This window comes from Nomascus leucogenys, chromosome 5, assembly GCF_006542625.1.
Source record: "Nomascus leucogenys isolate Asia chromosome 5, Asia_NLE_v1, whole genome shotgun sequence".
Classification (NCBI taxonomy): domain Eukaryota; kingdom Metazoa; phylum Chordata; class Mammalia; order Primates; family Hylobatidae; genus Nomascus; species Nomascus leucogenys.
The window spans coordinates 100,107,657-100,123,490 of NC_044385.1; the positions used below are offsets into that span (position 1 = coordinate 100,107,657).

The window sequence follows — 15,834 nt, forward strand, 5'->3', positions numbered from 1 at the left end:
TGAGAGACTTTGTTTTATTTCAAATGGGGAAGAGACCTAGAGCCCTAAAGCCTGTCATTTACATTGCATGTTATTGTAGACAACTAGGGAGTGGATATTGCCTTTCCTCTGGCAGAAAAGAATAGAGGGCAGCTTTTCTTCTCCTACACAAACTGTCAGGCTCATAATTTTGGAGGTATTCTCCTTCAGGACCCACCTCATATACATATATATATATATGGTATATATATATGGTAACATTTGGTTTCTGTGCTTTGTCCCTAGGATATTAGGGCAAGAGGAACTGATGTGGTTATTACTATAAGTAATAATAATTTGCCTTGATCTGGAAACCTCATTTTTGTATCCTGTATTAGTCTGTTCTCATGTTACTATGAAGAAATATCCGAGACTGGGTAATTTATAAAGGAAAGAGGTTTAATTGACTCACAGCTCCGCGTGGCTGGGGAAGCCTCAGGAAAGTTAAAATCATGGCAGAAGGGGAAGCAAACACGTCCTTCTTCACATGGTGGCAGGAGAAGTGCAGAACAAAGGGAGGAAAAGACCTTTATAAAACTATCAGATCTCATGAGAACTCACTCAGTATCATGAGAACAGCATGGGGAATCATGATCTAATCACCTCCCACAAGGTCCCTCCCCCAGCACGTGGAGATTACAATTGGGATTATGATTCAAGATGAGATTTGGCTGGGGACACAGAGCCAGACCATATCATTATAAAAAAGATAAATATATACATTAAAAACTTATTAAGAAATATTGCTTCCTCTTAATCTCTACTACTGTAATCCATTTTCCCCTTCTTTTTGTCATTTCCTACCCACTCCCTGTTGGAATGAATCTTTTAAGTTTACGATTTATCTCTCTTGTATTTCTTTTGCATAAATGATGTGTATTTTCTATCTTCTTTCCTTCTTGTTTTAATACAATAGCTCTACTGAGATATAATTCACATACTGTAACATTAACCCATTTCAAGTGTACATGCTTTTAGGGTATTCACAGGGTTGTGTAATCATCACCATAATCAATTTTGGAATAGTTTCATCATCCCTAAAAGAAACTCTGTAGACATAATTTGTTATTCTCCATACCCCTCCTCCCAGCCCTAGATAACAACTAATTTATATGATCTTTAGTGACTGGTCTCCTGCATGCAACATATTTTCAAGATTCATCCATGTTTTTGCATCAATCAGTACTTTATTCCTTTTTATTGCTGAATAATTTTTCACTGTATGTATATACCATGTTATTTATCCATTCATCAGTTGATGGGCATTTTGGTTGTTTCCATTTTGAGGCTACTATAAATAAGGCTGCTACGAACATTTGTGTACAGCTTTTATGCAAACATGCTTTCATTTCTATTCATACATGAGTAGGAATAGAATTGCTGGGTCATTGATAACTCTATGTTTAACTTTTGATGAATTGCCAGACTGTTTTTCCAAAGCAGCTGCTTTGGAGGTATTAATAGTAGGAATGCACCATTTTACATTCCTACTATTAATAGCAATATGTGGGGGGTTCCAATTTCTCCATATTCTCATCAACTTATTATTATCTCTTTTTAATTATAGTTATTCTAGTATTCCTTTCTTTCTCATATGACATATAGAATCTTATGTCGTAAGATTATGACATAATGCTTCATAATTTGCTTTTTCCACTTACTGATATAGCCTGCAAAAAACAAGTCATCTCAGAGGAATTTTCCTCATTCTTTTTATAGCTGCATAGTATTCCATTGTGTAAATGTATCATAATTTATTCAATCCCTCTCCAACACATGGATATTTGGTTTATTACCACTACTTTGCAAATATGAACAATGCAGCAATAAATAACACTATGCATATTATTTAAGCCTATGCATAATATTCATATTATTAAAAGAGTGTTTTCAGGATATATATGTGGTTGTGCTAAATATTGTCAAATTTTCATCCAGAAGGCATAGACCAATTTTCATTCACATAAGCAGTGTATGAGAAAATTTGTTTGCTATAGCCTTGTCAACAGAATTTACTGTCTTGCTTTAGAGGTTTGCCAGTCTGATAGGTGAGAAATGGTGTCTTATTGTTGTTTAATTTCTCTAATTTTAGTGAGACTGAAGGCTTTTTACATTTTTTATGTCATTTTTGAATATTTTTAGTGAATTTTCTGTTCTCTTAATTATTTTTTAAAGAGGTTGATAAATAACAAAACAATCTTTTATATTTATTCACATTTATGATTTCTAGCATTCTGTTTTCTATGGATTCTAATTTCCATCTGGTGTCATTTTCTTTTAGCTTGAAGAACTTCCTGTAACATTTCTCTTAGTGTAGGTGTGTTACGAACACATTTTCTCAGCTTTAGTTTTTCTAAAAATGTGTTTACTTTGCCTTCATTTTTTTGATGATATTTTGCTAGATAGAGAATCTAGCCTGCTGGTTATTTTCTTACAGTACTTTATGTTGTTCCATTGTCTTTTGGCTTATGCCTTTTCTGATAAGAAGTTTGCAGACATTTGTTTTCCTGCTGATGTCAGCCTTTGGTATACACCCCTGGGCTGTCAGTAAGGACCTCTGGCTAAGAGTTTTCAGGTTGGCATAGTGCTGTATTCTCTCTATACCTCCTTCAAATTTTTAATGTCACAGTTACCCACACTTTGCAATTAAATGCTTATAAATGATTTGGCTGGCACCTCATCATCCTACTATTTTTCTAGAGATGAGAGCAGCCCCGGATCTTTTCTCCCGTATGAAAATTTTGTTACTTTCTGGAATTTTGTTCATTCAGGTTTCTTTGTGTACTCAACTTTGCAATGAATTAAAAGTAAAAGACTATGGTTTTGTAACTGCTCCAGCTTGGTTCAGTTGTTAGGATGATAACAATAGTTTCTTATGATATGGATCTAATGGAACCTAAGTCCATGGCTTTAATGAGAATGTTTGTAGTAACTGTGTTTAGATCATTTGTACACACAGCCAATATGTGCTTATTCGACAACACTCACTCATTGAGCTCCGCTCTTAAGATATGATTACCCTTTGTTTTGCTGTAGGAAATGTGAGTTTTTGCAAGGAGAGGTAAAGTTTAATTGTCAAACCTGGAAATAATTGAATCTATAGTCCCCTATGATAACAAAAGGGTGATTGACTTGAGTTTTAAAAGCTTAGCATTGTTAAAGAGATTCCAACAATATCATGTTTAAAACAACGACATTAAATAGTAATGAAACACTTTAGTCATAAAATAAAGCAGATTTTAATGCTTTATCACTTCTGATAAATTGCAGTTTTGTTTTTCTTTTGAATCTCTGTTGAGCTGACACTTCATGCACAGACATCCAGCAGTGCTCAAATGCAAGACGATGAAAAAATAAAATTTGGCCGAATGAATGCAGATTTCTAGTTTGTATTACTTCCTCTTCTCTTATGGTATATGTTAAAGAAGAGATTTAATCAGTTTCACCAGTAAGATCATGTCACTGCCGCAAAAGATTTTAATGGTCAAGAAAAGTTTAGGCCATAGTTTTCATTTGTATTAGAAGGTATATTGACTTACATTATTTTATCGTATTGAATTTAAGATGCAATCATTTGCATAAATGACCAAAATATTTCATTTCAAAGAGTAACATTTCTAACATTTCTTTTGTTTTCCAAAAGAGTAGGAATTCAAGACTGATTATGCTACTTTTCATTTGAATAATGTCAGATATCAGGAAGAGAAATAAATTGCCTTTGCATTTAATTGCATCACAACTGATTTTGGCATAATGAGATATTTTAGTTTTTCAGAAAATATTAGTGTGCTGCAAAATCAATGTTCTTTCTATTATTTTTCCCAAGGTGAATAATCTAAATGTATTAGTTTTTATTTAGCAATTGATGATTTAATAACATAAGATTATTCATAGCTCGTTTAGAAAAGTCTCTGAATGTTTCATTCTCTTGGTGTTTAAAAACCCTTTCAATTATTTTTATGTTTGGGCAGAATTTGTGTAAGCTGAGTGCCCTTTGCCCAAGGCATACTTTCTCCATGTTTATTTTTCTGCCCATTGCTTCAAATGAGATGGGATGAAGTATATGCGGAGACAGTTGCTTTTTATTTTCCACGTTCTTATCTTGCCCATAGAAAAATTGAGAGTAGCCAGGCCGGGCGCAGTGGCTCACACTTGTAATCCCAGCACTTTGGGAGGCCGAGGCGGGCGGATCACAAGGTCAGGAGATCGAGACCACGGTGAAACCCCGTCTACTAAAAAATACAAAAAATTTAGCCGGGCGTGGTGGCGGGCGCCTGTAGTCCCAGCTACTCGGAGAGGCTGAGGCAGGAGAATGGCGTGAACCCGGGAGGCGGAGCTTGCAGTGAGCCGAGATTGCCCCACTGCACTCCAGCCTGGGCGACAGAGCGAGACTCCATCTCAAAAAAAAAAAAAAAAAAAAAAGAAAAATTGAGAGTAGCCATCAGCCAAAAATATGTTGGCCTTTAGGGAAAGTCCTACGTGTGTGTAGCAGGGGTGAGAGGAGATATGCAGAGTGAGAAACTGCCTTTTCTCTCTCCCTTTTCACTAAATACCCTCCTCACATGGAGGGTTGTATCTGAGTTCTTTATCATCACTTCTGCTACAACATGGCAGGCCAAGAGGATGAGAGCAGCACAGGGAAAAGATGGACCGAGAAAGACAAGAAAAAAATACTTCATGCCTTGAGTTTGTTGAAGTTTTATCCTACCCAGGCCAGGTGGGAGGAGAGATGTAGTCTGTGTGATTTCATCTTATATGACCTGCCAGGCACTCTAGGAGTGAACAAAACTTTCCCCACTGACAATGTGGTGGAGTGGAAGATAAAAAGACTCTGTTTGTTGAAGCCTTTATAACTTATCTTATTATCTTCATCTCTGCAATTTGCTCTTCATAAAATTCTAGGGTAAGCATAACCCAGACTGTTATTTGACTTTACCTGTGAGGTGACTGAACTGAGAGGATAGTTAATCAGGTTTATACAGTCTGCAAATGGCAGAGCCAGACTCAAACCCAGGATGCAGACTTCAATTTCTTCTGTGACTCAATAGTGCTACCCTGTCCCTACTTTGCTACCTGAAATTCACCTATGTGGGTGATTCAGGTTTGAACTTCTGGGAGCGCTCAGTACTTGAATGTATATTAAATACATCTGTGTGTATTGTTCTAATTGTTTTTTTACTAAATCTATTAGCAAAATTGCTTTAGGTAAAGGAGAAAAGTTGTACCAGATAGATTGAAAGAAATGCAAAAGAGAATCACAAGAAATATGAATTCTCAAGTACCCTGAATTTTCCTACTAGGACTTTGTTCTCTGGTCTCTTTTTAGCTCTCCATCCTGTTTTGTAGTTTAATAATCAATTCCCTTGTTTCCTATCCTGCAGTCAAATAATGTTTAATAACTACAGGCATTTTAGTTTATTGTTTGTCCAGTCATTTTTATTTATTTATTTAGACAGGGTATCACTCTGTTACCCAGGCTGCTGCAGCCTCAATCTCTTCTGCAAAAGCAATCCTCCTGCCTCAGCTTCCAGAGTAGCTGGGACTACAAGCATGCACCACCATACCTGACTAATTTTTTTCTTTAATTTTTTTTTTTTTTTTTTAGAAACAGTCTCACTATGTTGCCCAGGCTAGTCTTTAACACCAGATCTCAAGCAATCTCCCACCTTGGCCTCCCAAATCCCTGCTGGGATTATAGGTGTGAGCCACTGCATCCAGCCTGCCTATTCATTTGTTCAGCACTTATTGAATCCTGTCTAGATACTAATCATTGCATTTGGCCTAGGGATTAAAAAATAAAAAGCAATTCCTGTTTTCAGGGAGCATGTCACATTGTGAACAACCCAGAGAATTTAGCAGAGACCGTGATCTTTCTATTGGTTAAAAGTAAAGATTATATACATTAGTTTGTCTTTCCCTGTGACACTCTCCTTTCCTATTGCTGCATGACTCAAGCAAATGGAACTCTACTTTTTCCTATGCCTACTGATTCTGAATGGCTCTGCAAAAGCCCAGGGTTCTATCTATCTGTTATGTAAACTCAGGCAGGATGTGTCTTTTCACTCACAGAGCTTCTCAAAACTGCTTCTCTTCTCTAGAAAATATTCCACATCTATCTCTGTGCAACCATTGCCCAGTATTATTTTGTAGAACAATACATTTTGCTATTGTGATGAGATTTCGTTTTCTGTTAGAGTGGAGGCTCTCAAAGTGTGGTTTGTGGAAGCCTGGGGGGTCCCTAGGAGTCTGTGAAGCCAAAACTATTCATAACAGTAAGAATGTATTTGCTCTTTGCACTGTTTTGACATTTGCCCTGGTGGTGCAAAGCCATAGTGGGTTAAACTGTGGTGCCTTAGCACAGGTATAGGCAGTGGGCCCAGCTGTTGGCAGAAGTCATTGCAGTCTTCATCACTACAGAACAAAAAAATGAAGCCAGTTTGCCCTGAGCATGCCCTTGAAAAGGCAGGATAAATAATCACTTTTATTACATTTTGGCTTCAAGTACACATGTTTTCAAGTATATTCTGCATAAACCACTCTACTGCACAATGCAGTATGAGAGTTGCCTCAAATAAAGCACTTGTGCAATTGTTTTGGTTGTGAGTTGAACTGGCTGGGGTTTACACAGAACACTATTTTTACTTGAAAGAATAACTGACTAGGTATGTTTTTTCAGTCTTGTTATTTGGTGGGTATTTCCTCAAAAATGAATGAAGTGAGCTTGTTGGGAAGACACTGACAGTATATGTTGTCCATAATGAAACCCAACTGCTCAAGTGAAAAATTAGAATTTTGTAAGACTTGTATTTGCCACCATAAACTTGAAAGATTATCAATACTTAAAGATGGTTCTGATGAGATTAGTAATGATATTAAGAATTGTGGGCTTTTACCTGTATCTTATAATTAGATATTTAACATTTAGAAAATCTGCACAAGAAATATTTTTCAAATGACTGATTTGTGATAGTACAAAGTCACATGTGGGTGAAAGTTTAAAGTGCAAAATAGTCCAAAAGATTTTAATGTAACAGAGTGAAAAAGTTTTATTATGGTATCAGATTCCATATTGCAGCTAACCTTAAGGAAATCATCACTTGGTGAGTTTTGGCTTAGTATCAAAGGAGAATAGCCACAGTTATCAGAAAGATTCTAAAAGATATCCTTCTTCCTTTTTCAACTATATACTTCTGTGAGGCTGTATTTTATTTTTTATTTACTTCAATCAAAAAACCCCAACACCACTCTATATTGTATATTATAATAAACTGAATGTTGAAACAGATACAAGAGACCAAGTGTTTTCTTTTAAGCCAGACATTAAAGAGATTTGCAAAAATGTAAAATAATGCTACTCTTCTAATTAAATATTTTTATTTAAAAATATATAATTATTTTTCATAAAATTGCTACTTATGTTAACATTTAACTGGATAGTTATTAATTTAAAAATGAATTAATAAGTATACACCTTAACATTTCTCAGTTTAAAATTTTGAATATTGATATTGTTGATATTGATACCACTATAAACAAAAGCTTTTTGCTGCTCTTAATAATTTACAAAATCTTTTTATTGTGAGTTTCTTTAGATGTACAAAAAAGTTGTAAAAACAGTACAGAGTTTTCAAACATCCTCCTTGCAGCTTCTCACAATGAGAACATCTTACATAACCAAGATATACTTATCTGATCAGTGAATTAACATTAGTACAATGCCATTAACAAATAAAAACCCTATTTAAGCTTTACTTGCTTTTCCATTAATGTCTTTTTTTTTTTTTTTGGCTCCAGGAACTGATTCAGAATCCCATATCACATTTTGTTATTACTTTGGCTTGGTCTCCTGCTGCCTGCAACAGTTTTTCAGTCTTCCTTCATTTTCAAGAGTGTGAAAGGATCCCAAGACCAAAAGTCTGGGAACTGCCGGTTTAGAGTCACAATACTGACTGCTCAGAATGACTTTTGTAAGTAAAAGCACTTTTAGTCTGTAGATATACATGAAATTGTACACATCATTTAAAGTATTTTTATTTAAGCAAATTTAAAAATTCTTCCTGTGCTGATAACTTGGCTAATTATTATTAGATGTAGTTCAAAACAAGCTAACGGTTAACCCGAGTAATTCTTGTCTATTTTAAGAATAGACATGTCTAACAATTGTACTTAAAATAATTCCCACCAAAAGACTCACAGCTACTTATTTTGGTGATCTAAAGTATGATCTGGCCAGCTCTAAAAATATTACTGACATATTTCTACATGGAATTAACTTACCAGTGAGATTATCATATTTTGTGTTTGATCTATTAAGGCTGAAGTTTGGCTTTGTCTAAATAAATCTTATTTTAATAAATAAAAAATAAAAAGTAAAAAATTAATAAATAAAAATTAATAAATGATTTAATTAATACATCTTATTATTTTTTATGCTTCAAAATATGCTGAATCAACAAGTCAGAGAAAAACTGAACATTGACTGGAAACAATTACCCATTCGTTTTCCTGGAGACTCTCTCAATAGTTTACACAGGAGCACATTCTATTTCCAGGTCTGTTTGACACAGCGGCAGAGATGACCTTAGTTTGTACAAACTCATTCCTTATGAAAACATGACAGTTCAGAATTAAGAGAAGGCATATTATATTTTAAAGATTATTCAATAACTTACTTTCAATTATAATGGAACTTTGATAATGCTAACATTTGACAACTGGCCTAAGAAACTGCCAGATTTTCTATACAAGTTCTTCCTACCTTTAATTCTATAAAACACTATGTCAGCCCAGGGAACTGGACTTTGGTGACACATCTAAATCCTTATAATGACAAGGCTTTAGTATATTATTCCTTTCTTATTGATGCACATACTTTGCTTGTCTTAATGGGTTTCAGCAATAATTTATTTAATCATTAGAGAAACACAAGTAGAAATTAATACATTTAGTAAAGAAAATATTCTTTTGTAATTATTTTATTGAAGGTTTGATAGGTGGTGTTTAGTATTGTAAAGTTTTGTCTCAGAAAAGATTTACGGTCTTTTCTCAAAATTTATGAGAGATTTAAGTTAAATAAGTACTATACTGAATATTTTACAACTTCAAAAAATTATGTTAAAATGAATTTGAGATTGTAATGAGAACAGAAGAAAGCTACTTCAGAGTTGATATTACCTTGATAGCAGCTGAATTCCTTAGCAAAAACCTGCAATCAGTGAAGGGTACCAATCACATACACTTAAAATGGGTAGAAGAAATTCAGCTTCTGGGATTTTCCTTTTTCTTTTGTTTGCCTGGTGTATTAGTCCATTTTTATGCTGCTGATAAAGACATACCCGCGATTGGGAAGAAAAAGAGGTTTAATTGGTCTTACAGTTCCACATGGCTGGGGAGGCCTCAGAATCATGGTGGGAGACTAAAGGCATTTCTTACATGACAGTGGCAAGAGAAAATGAGAAGGATGCAAAAGCAGAAACCCCTGATAAACCCATCAGTTCTCATGAGACTTATTCACTACCACTAGAACAGTATGGGGGAAACTGCCCCCATGATTCAAATTATCTCCCACCAGGTCCCTCCCACAACACATGGGAATTATGGGAGTACAATTCAAGATGAGATTTGGGTGGGGACACAGAGCCAAACCACATTGTTCTGCTGTGGCCCCTCCAAATCTCATGTCCTCACATTTCAAAACCAATCATGCCTTCCCAACAGTCCCCTAAAGTCTTAACTCATTTCAGCATTAACCCAAAAGTCCACAGTCCAAAGTCTCATCTGAGACAAGGCAAGTCCCTTCAACATATGAGCCTGAAAAATCAAAAGCAAGCTTGTTACTTCCTAGATACAATGAAGGTACAGGTATTGGGTAAATGCAGCTATTCCAAAGGGGAGAAACTGGCCAAAACAAAAGGGTTACAGGGCCCATGCAAGTCCAAAATCCAGCAGGACGGTCAAATTTTAAAGCTCCAAAATGATCTCCTTTGACTCCGGGTCTCACATTCGGGTCATGCTGATGCAAGAGGTGGGTTCCCATAGTCTTAGGCAGCTCTGCCCCTGTGGCTTTGCAGGGTATAGCCCCCTCCCAGCTGCTTTCACGGGCTGGCATTGAGTGTCTGTGGCTTTTCCAGGCACATGGTGCAAGCTGTTGGTGGATCTACCATTCTGGGGTCTGGAGGATGGTGGCCCTCCTCTCACAACTAGGCAGTGCCCCAGTAGGAACTATGTGTGGGGGCTCTGACCCCACATTTCCCTTCTGCATTTCCCTAGCAGATGTTCTCCATGAGTGCCCCACCCCTAAAACAAACTTTTCCCTGGGCATCCATGCGTTTCCATACATCCTCTGAAATCTAGGCGGAGGGTCCCAAACCTCAATTCTTAACTTCTGTGCACCTACAGGCTCAAGGCCACATGGAAGCTGCCAAGGCTTGAGGCTTTCACCCTTTGAAGCAACAGCCTGAGCTGTACCTTGGCCCCTTTTAGTCATGGCTGGAGTGGGTGGGACACAGGGCACCAAGTCCCTAGACTTCACACAGCAAGGGGATCCTAGGCCCAGCCCACGAAACCAGGAACCATTTTCTCCTAGGCCTCCAGGCCTGTGAAGGCTGCAGCAAAGACCTCTGACATGCCCTGGAGACACTTTCCCCATTGTCTTGAGGATTAACATTTGGCTCCTCATTACTTACACAAATTTCTATAGGCAGCTTGAATTTCTCCTCAGAAAATGGGATTTTCTTTTCTATCACATTGTCAGGCTGCAAATTTTCCAAACTTTTATGCTCTGCTTCTCTTATAAAACTGAATGCCCTTAACAACACCCAAGTAACCTCTTGAATGCTTTGGGGCTTAGAAATTTCTTCCACCAGGTACCCTAAACCATCTTTCTCAAGTTCAAAGTTCCACAAATCTCTAGGGCAGGGGCAAAAGGCTGCCAGTCTCTTTGCTAAAACATAACAAGAGTCACCTTTGCTCCAGTTCCCAACAAGTTCCTCATCTCTGTCTGATAACACCTCAGCCTGGACCTTATTGCCCATATCGCTAACAGCATTTTGGGCAAAGCTATTCAACAAGTCTCTAGGAAGTTCCAAACATTCCCACATTTTCCTGTCTTCTTTTGAGCCCTCCAAACTGTTCCAACCTCTGCCTGTTACCCAGTTCCAAAGGCACTTCCACATTTTCAGGTAAGTTTTCTGCAGCACCCCACTTTGGTGGTACCAATTTACTGTATTAGTCTGTTTTCATGCTGCTGATAAAGACATACCTGAGACTGGGAAGAAAAAGAGGTTTAATTGGACTTACAGTTCCACATGGCTGGGGAGGCCTCAGAATCATAGTGGGAGGCTAAAGGCACTTTTTACATGATAGCAGCAGAGAAAATGAGAAAGATGCAAAAGCAGAAACCCCTGATAAACCCATCAGATCTCATGAGACTTATTCACTACCATGAGAACAGTATGGGGGAAACTGTCCCTGTGATTCAAATTATCTCCCATTGGGTCCCTCCCACAACACATGAGAATTATGGGAATACAATTCAAGATGAGAATTGGCTGGGGACACAGAGCCAAACCATATCACCTGATGACTGATATAGAAGGAAAATAGTAAGGAAAGTCGAGAGAGAATTATTCTTAATATTTATATATACAAACTCCAGGAGAACCTTTACTAAACTCACATCCAGCTGGTTTGAAACAAAGAATGTGCCTCAGGTTACATCAACTGATTACCTATTCCTTTGACCTAATAGTGCCAAGCACTCTTCTAGTTTCTGAATGATATATATTCTATCCACTCATACAAGAAAACATTTCTTCAGTGACTGTTATAGGTTAGACAACATGCTGGGCAATATGGTTACAAAGATGAAAGAAATTCAGCCTCTGCCCACAAGGAGCTCACAGGTTAATTACAGACACAATCATACAAACATAACATGGAACTAGCAGTAAAAGACTGAGTTTATACTTCAAGAACTAAGTGCTACCAGTCCATTGTAAACTGAGTGATCATGGAAGTCACCAAGAAAGTGCAGCTTCATTTGGACTTTGCAGCAAGGGATGGTTTTGCATAGGTGCAGGTGGGAAGGCAGAGGTCATTCTAGGTGGGAAGATTAAAGACATGGAAGAAAATATACAAGAAGTGACACAAAGCTTAACGAGGGGAGGGTGCTCTACTATATTTTCTCTTTCACTGGCTTCCAATTCAAAGACAGTAGTCTTGGTATTGCTAAGATAATTTTGATGGCACTCTACAAAATTAATGTTTCATGCAACTTACAACTCTTACGTATTTCTCCCTGTTATTTCCCTTCTCTTTGAATCTCACTTTCATCTTTTTTTTTCTCTCTCACTTTTTAGCTTCCATCTATGGTTCCAATAGACATTGTTCAGGTGCATTAATGGCTTTGCTTTTGTAGAAGTTCTTAAGCTCGTTATATCTTCAGGACAGGTGAGAATTGGGAGGGAGGGTGCTGGTAGGTGACTGTGATTAAAAAGTTTCTTCCAAATAAAATTCTTAACCTTTGGCACATGATATATTCCTCAAAAGAAAAATTTAATCTTTTCTTAAGGCTTATACTGTAAAAAAAATACTCTTGGTCTTTGTAGTATATGAAAAAATTGATATCTCTTTTTAAGAGACCACTTAAACAAGCAAAATATCATGGTGAATAGTCAAAGAAAAAAAGATTTGATTGTGATATCAATTTTAGAAAATGAAACTGTATATTATGCAATGTATTATAATTCCATCTATATGTTAATTCGTAACATGACTCAAATGAATCAAAGATTAATTTTGATTGGTGTAAATTTTCAGACAAATTAATATATTAAGATATTATCATTTTCATTTCATCTTTGACTGTGTAGTGTAATTATAAAGTCATTTGTCCTGAAGATCAATCTCTAATCCTTTGTTAGTCTCATTCTTGTTTCTTTATCATTCCGTCTATTTTCTCTAGACTGTTCACTAGTCTAACTTTCCTAAGCATTAATTTGTGAAAGTTTCTGTGTATGTTTCATGCAATCTTCCAATTTTAATTTCTCTGTGCAAGTGGGTTTGCATGGCATTATCAGATGTCCCAAATCAATAAGAGACAGTTGCCCAAAGGTATCACTAAACACTGGAGTCATCTAGGAAGTAGTGTGAATTTATTAGTGAATGTTTTCAGATTAGGATTTCTTTTGCTTAAGTGTGCAACATCAGAACAGAAGGCACACATAGAATGAATAGTTGGATAACAAGGTGACATTTCTGCCTATGTATGGAAGCTCCCAAGTAAGTGTACTTAGTTCCATTTTGGGGATTCATTTTAGGCATCTTCAGAGCTCTGTTTGCTTGGGCAGATAGACACACCATTGATGCAGCGAGAGATTTGAACTGATGGATCCTCTTCTAACCTGTCAGAACACCATGCTTCTCTGCTGAGTTGTGGCTGAGGGATGATACTTAAAAAAAAATCAACATGCATCTTTTTATTTACTTGACAAATAAAAATTGTGCATTTTAATTGTGTACAACATGATGTTTTGAAATATGTATACATTTAGGAATGACTAAATCAAGTTAATAATATATGCATTACATATGTTAGCATATGTGTTATATATGCATTACAAAATAACATTGCGTTACAATATGCAATTTGTACATACCCAAAATTGTATATCTATGTTTTTTAAAATCAGAAACTTTTTTTCATGAAGAGTGAACTGATTTTATTATATGGTTTTAGATTAAGATTTTTTAAAAAAGTATTCTTCCTCTTTTTTTTTGTTGTTTGTTTAAGCTCCAATTTGTATTTTAATGGTAATACTGACAAAAGCTGTTTTTCATATAATACTGTCATATTTTGTAGTCATCTGTTTGGTTTTACTGTTTAAAAATATCACTTGTATCAACCTCCCCCAAATATATAATTTTTAAAAAAATCTTTTATTTTAAGATAATGATATTATTTTGTTAAGAAAATAGGACAGATTGATTAATAGAAAATGTAAAAAATACAGGAAAGTGGGGAAAACGTCACCAGAACAACTGCTGACATCTCTAATATTTTCTTTCAGTTTCTCCCTATGCTAAATAGATTTTATGTATTTCAAATCAAACTGCAGATGGTATTATACTTTCCTTTTTTCTCCTTACAGTAGAGAAGAAAGCCTTAAAAACCCTTGAGTGAATGATTGGTATTTACAGACAAGCAAATGTATGGAAGAGAAACAAGAGACCCATCCTGAATCCGCTGAATGAACAAAAGGGGAAATGTCCTGAGGAGTCAGATGGAAGAAGGTTTTCTGGGAAGAGCAGAACAGAGGAGTTGGGGTTCAGACCTCCTGGATCACAAGCAGACGGAAAAGAGCAGTGAGACTTTAAAGTGATTGAGACAAAAATGGAAGTAAAACAGCTTAAGGCTTTCTGAGATTGAGTTCCTGGCAGTGTCATTAGCAGATAGTTTCTTCTGAAGTTCAGGGGAAGAGAAGATGCTTGAAGGACTTTCCAGGGACTGAGTGGGTGGTACAGAGCTAGTGCTGTAGATGCCATGTATACAGGCAAATTCCCCAATGAGTGTTTTCCAATATCAAGTTTAACTGGCATTTAAGATATATGCCAAAGGTAGGTGAATTATTTTGGCCTGTGCTTATAGGTTTATTTCCCTGGATGAAGCTATCTGTCTCTGTCCTAGTGCACTGTAGCAGATGCAGGCTCTTTCCATACAATACATTAAAAGCTGCATCTCATTTTAAATATAGAAACCCTGATCATACAATACATACAAGATTTTTAAGATCAGCCTTCAGTCAATTTTTTTTGCTTTATTTTTCTTCTGGAGGTCAAAATGAATGGTTAACTGTCTAAGTTGACTGCAGAGAAAGTTACTACTCATTCTAAACGTAGGTTTTTAGAAAAGTGTTCTTGGCAGTTGCTTCCATTGGCTTTTTCAAACTTACATGGGAATCAAGATCCAGAACTGGTACACCAATGGGAAGAGCCTGGAAAATAGACTATTGATCAAGATGAATCTGGTCCAGATACTTTAAGACCTTTTCAGTGTATTTGAAAGATTATAAGTTTGAACTAACAGAAACTTCAATGCTGTTTTTTCACTAGCCAATGCGTAGTGTACTTTGTTATTCTTTTTTTTCCTGTAATATCTTAATAATATTCCTGGCTGTAAGGAAAAGTTAACACTATACCTATGTTTTGTCTTACTTTATAGATGACCCAAACAATATTTAACAAAAGGATTTTTCTCAAATACTATTTTGAAATCACTATATTAGACACTATCTTAAATTTATTTCTCAATATGCTTCTTTTTGAAACTTCCACATTTTGGTGTTCTTTTCAGCATCACTCATTTTCTCTCATAATAAAGATACCCAATAACAATATCATAATAAAGATTTGATAACAAATCTCCAGTTTTGAAGTGTTTCATTTCACATCTACGTGCTCACAGAGAATTTAGTATGAATATTCCCTGGCCTTAGTTCCTCTAAGCCTAGGATACTTGCAGTCATTTGGCAAATAATTTAATCCATGGGAAACATGAGTTTTAATACAAAAATTATTGAGTAGGCAAAAAATAGTTGAACATATTTTGGACTGATTACCAGTGCATTAAAAAAGTAGAGGTTTAAGGATGGGAATAATAAGTTTTTTTGTTTTTAATTTATATAAAAGGAGTGAAAATACAGTAGCTTATAGTACTTACTAGTGTGGGTATATTTTCAGTACTCAATAATTACTAGTTGAATTGCATAATATGGGACTATATCTGATATGGTTTGGCTCTGTGTCCCCTCCCAAATC

At 36.0% G+C, this 15,834-nt stretch overlaps 1 long non-coding RNA gene across 1 annotated transcript in view; it reads left to right on the forward strand.

The window, feature by feature from the left end:
* LOC115835110 overlaps positions 1–15,423 on the forward strand; it is a 117,728-nt gene extending 102,305 nt beyond the window's left edge. The window contains exon 6 of the long non-coding RNA XR_004030030.1: positions 14,169–15,423. This is a non-coding gene — a long non-coding RNA (uncharacterized LOC115835110). The remainder of the gene's footprint in view (positions 1–14,168) is intronic.
* The last annotated feature ends 411 nt before the right edge of the window (positions 15,424–15,834 follow it).